The sequence below is a fragment of the Pongo abelii genome, chromosome 8 (genome assembly GCF_028885655.2).
Source record: "Pongo abelii isolate AG06213 chromosome 8, NHGRI_mPonAbe1-v2.0_pri, whole genome shotgun sequence".
Classification (NCBI taxonomy): domain Eukaryota; kingdom Metazoa; phylum Chordata; class Mammalia; order Primates; family Hominidae; genus Pongo; species Pongo abelii.
In genome coordinates, this window is record NC_071993.2 from 15,136,062 (window position 1) to 15,140,102 (window position 4,041).

The 4,041-nt window shown below is 43.8% G+C and overlaps 1 pseudogene; it reads right to left on the reverse strand.

Annotated features, from left to right (window-relative positions):
* Positions 1-2,539: 2,539 nt before the first annotated feature.
* On the reverse strand, positions 2,540-3,471 carry LOC100440969 (olfactory receptor 7E24-like; annotated as a pseudogene).
* Between the last annotated feature and the right edge of the window lie 570 nt (positions 3,472-4,041).

Here is a 4,041-nt window from a genome sequence, read left to right on the forward strand (position 1 = left end):
CCATTTCTTGAAAAAGCTGCTTTTCCACCAATGAACTTTCTTAGCACTGCTGTGAAAAATCATTTGAACATATAGGGGAGAAGTTATTTCTGGGCTCAAAACCAAACAACAACAGACAACAGATAAGGATAGAGTATGGGCTGGGCACGGTGGCTCACACCTGTCATCCCAGCCTTTTGGGAGGCCGAGGCGTTCGGATCACCTGAAGTCATTAGTTCAAGACCAGCCTGACCCACAGGAAGAAACCTCCATCTCTACTACAAATAGAACATTATCTGGGCGTGCTGGGGCATGCCTGTAATCCCAGCTGCTCGGGAGATGGAGGCAGGAGAATCGCTTGAACGCAGGAGGCGGAGGTTGCGGTGAGCCAAGATTGCACCATTACACTCCAGCCTGGGCAACAACAGCAAAACTCCGTCTCAAAACAAAAAACCACAAACAAAAAATCCAGCATGATTTCCAGAGCAGAAAGAGAATAGCTGAAAAACCAGCGTAATGAGAAAGTTAGGAAGCTTCTTACCAAAGCGTCTGGAAATATGCCAGAAATTCTTGTGAACTAAAATTTTCATACTGTGCTATCAAACACTAGAACTCACTTATTCCATCTTTCTGTATTTTGGGACCCAATTATCCACTTCTCTTTATTCCCCATCCCATCCCTTTTCTTCCTAGCGTCTGCTAACCACCTTTATACTTTCCACCTTCCTGAGATTGCTTTTGTGTGTAGGTGTGTGATGGAGTCTCTTTCTGTTGCCCAGGTTGGAGTACACAGGCACAATCCGGGCTCACTGCAACCTCCGCCTCCCGAGTTCAAGCGCTCCTTGGGCCTCGGCCCTCCGAGTAGCTGAGACTACCGGCACGCGTCACCACACCCGGCTAATTGTTTGTGTTTTCAGTAGAGACGGGGTTTCACCATGTTCACCAGGCGGGTCTCGAATTCCTGGACTCAAGTGATCCGTGCGACTCGGCCTCCCAAAGTGCTGGGATTACAGGCCTGAGCCACCACACCTGACAAGGTTTCCTTTTTTCTTCCTACATAGAAGTGAGGACATGAAATATTTGTCATTCTGTGCCTGGCTGATTTCATTTAATATACAGACCTGCAATCTCATCCATTTTGTCTGCAGTGGAGAGGATTTTGTTTTTTCCTTTTTAGGCTGAATAATACTTCACTTGGTGTGTATACCACAGTTTCTTAGTTGAAACAAATTTCTAAAGAGCAAATATTTTTAAAATGTCTCCAAATGTGAAACTTCAGGGATACTGTGCCCATTTTATTCTTGTCTATTTCCCATCTTATGTATATGCAAGTGTATAACAAAGCAGCAATCAATGTGTGTATAAATCCATAACTTCAACAAATGTAAAATGTAAATGCTAAGAGGTGGCTGGGCACGGTCGCTCACGCCTGTACTCCCAGCACTTTGGGAGGCGGAAGCAGGCGGATCACCTGAGGTCGGGAGTTCAAGACCAGCCTGACCAAAATGGAGAAACACTGTCTCTACTAACAATACAAAAAAAAAAAAAAAATTAGCCAGTGATGGTAGTGCATGCCTGTAATCCCAGCTACTTGGAAGGCTGAGACAGGAGAATCGCTTGAATATGGGAGGCAGAGGTTGCAGTGAGCCGAGACCATGCCATTGAACTCCAGCCTGGGCAACAAGAGTGAAACTCTGACTCGAAAAAAAGGAAAAAAAAAAAAAAAGGAAAAGAAAGAAATAGAAAATGCAAAATGGTAAGAAAAAACAGCATGATAAACATTTGTACGGTGTTGATGGACAATGCATTTAAAGACAATATTTGAAGAAATCATACTACAATTAATTTCTGTTCTTACTCATTGGAGCTTGATGCCTCTAAAAACTTCTTCATTGGAACCACCTCTGGTGCTTTAAAAGAAAAAAAATCCACATACTCACACAGGTGCAAGGAAATCAGAATCTCAGGTATAGAGACCCAGGCCTCATCATTTGTAATCTCCCCAGGTGATTTGACTCAAAGCCAAGATTGAGGAATGGCGCCATGGATCTCTACAAATAACCTGCCTAAATAGATTCTCTAGAAGCAGTTTATAAAGAAATTGCACATAAACTCTGGAAGAGGATATGAATTTGATGTACTGTACGTCCTCACTTAACATCTTTGAAAGTCTCTTGGAAACTTCACCTTGAAGCAAAATTATGTAGAGTGAAACCACTTATTTTTCACCAACAGTATAACTACACAACTTTGAACAACCAATGGTGTTGCAGGACCTCCTGTACATTGTTTCCATAAAGTCAGTTTTCAGGGAATTCCAAAATGAAGTGAGGACTTCGTGTATATAAAAAGATGGTTGTGATTCCACCTGGATGACAGGGTTATTGCTCAGAAACTAAAGGAGGCTGCCTAGGTATAGAGGATTCTGTCATGAGGTTTCTGCTAAACAAAGGATCCCAGAATACTCACCCATTCCAGTTAAGGGCGTAACGAAGAAAGCAATATTCACAAAGGAAATGCGGAAAGGAATAAAAGCCATCAAGCCACAAAAATAATGTGACTAAGGGGCAGGATTTGCAGATGTAGAGATTGAATGTGGTTGCCCTTTCTCACCCACACAAGAACAAGGAAGGAACAGGTCATGAGATTCGACTGTTCTGCTGCGCAGCCTCCACAGGGCACTTTGTATGTCCCTGTTTCTCAGGCTGTAGATGAAAAGGTTCAACATGGGGGTGAGCACAGCATACATCACTGACGCCACCACACCATTCCTGGGGGGTGGTGACACAGCTGAAGTCAGGTACATGCCAATGCCTGTTCCATCAAATCGGCAAACAACTGCTAGGTGAGAGCCACAGGTGGAGAAGGCTTTATACTTCCCATCTGACGATGAAATCCTTAGAATGGAGGGGACAATTTTATAGTAAGACAAAAGGATCCCTGAAATGGGAAGAAAACCAAACATAGTACTATCGAAATCTATGAATATGCTATTGATGACGCTGTCAGAACAGGCAAGTTTGAGAAGTTGAGGGGGGTCACAGACAAAATTAGAGATTTCCACATTCTTGACGATGGTGAATTGTAACACAATCCAACTGTGCAGCTGGGAGTCCAACAGGCTAAGGAAAAAGGACACCAAAACGAAGAAGACACAGAGGGAGGATTCAGGATGACTGGGTAGTGCAGAGGGCGACAGATGGCTGCAAAGCAGTCACAGGCCATCACAGGCAGGAGCATGTCTTCTACACCTGCAAAAAGGACCAAGAAAGACATCCGTGTCAGGCAGCCCGCGTGAGAGATGACTCTGCTATGCGACTGCATGTCCACAATCATCTTGGGAACTGTGGCGGAGGTGAAACCCATGTCAGCCCAGCACAGGTTGGAGAGGAAGGAGTACATGGGGGTGTGGAGGTGGGAGTCAGAGCAGACAGCCAGGATGCTGAGCAGGTTCCTCAGCACCATGACCAGATACATGGACAGGGACAGGGACAGCAAAGCGAGGACCGGCTGCACTTCTGGATCCTCTGAGAGTCCCAGGAGGAGGAATTCTCAGATCCCTCTGAGATTCCGTGGCTCTGTGTGACTTGGACACCTTGAGAAGGAAAGAGGATTGGAAAAGATGAAAGATACAAACCAGCCCTTAATGCTGTGTGTATATTTTGGATGCAAGCAATTCACAAGCAACATTTTCACACTTGAGGACCATACACCGTCAGCAATATTTCTCAGTTGTGACAAACCCAAAAGTCTCAGAATTATTACATGATTTACTTTTTTGCTATTCAACTCCTTCTGTACATACTACTTTAGAGAAAATCCACTGAAGAATGTTAGAAGACCAAAACGTCATATATAACAAATCCGTGATCTCAGTAAAATGCGGACTACTCTTTTCAGAAAAAATACAATGCAATGAAGATGCTCTTCTCTCTTTAAGAAAAAGATCTCAGTCTAATTGAAAGAAATTAAGAAGCCGTGAAATACACTCTATTTTATTCTGACACCGTGCTACAGATTCCTTTGATGTAGAATATGTAAAAGGATGATACAAGAGCTAGG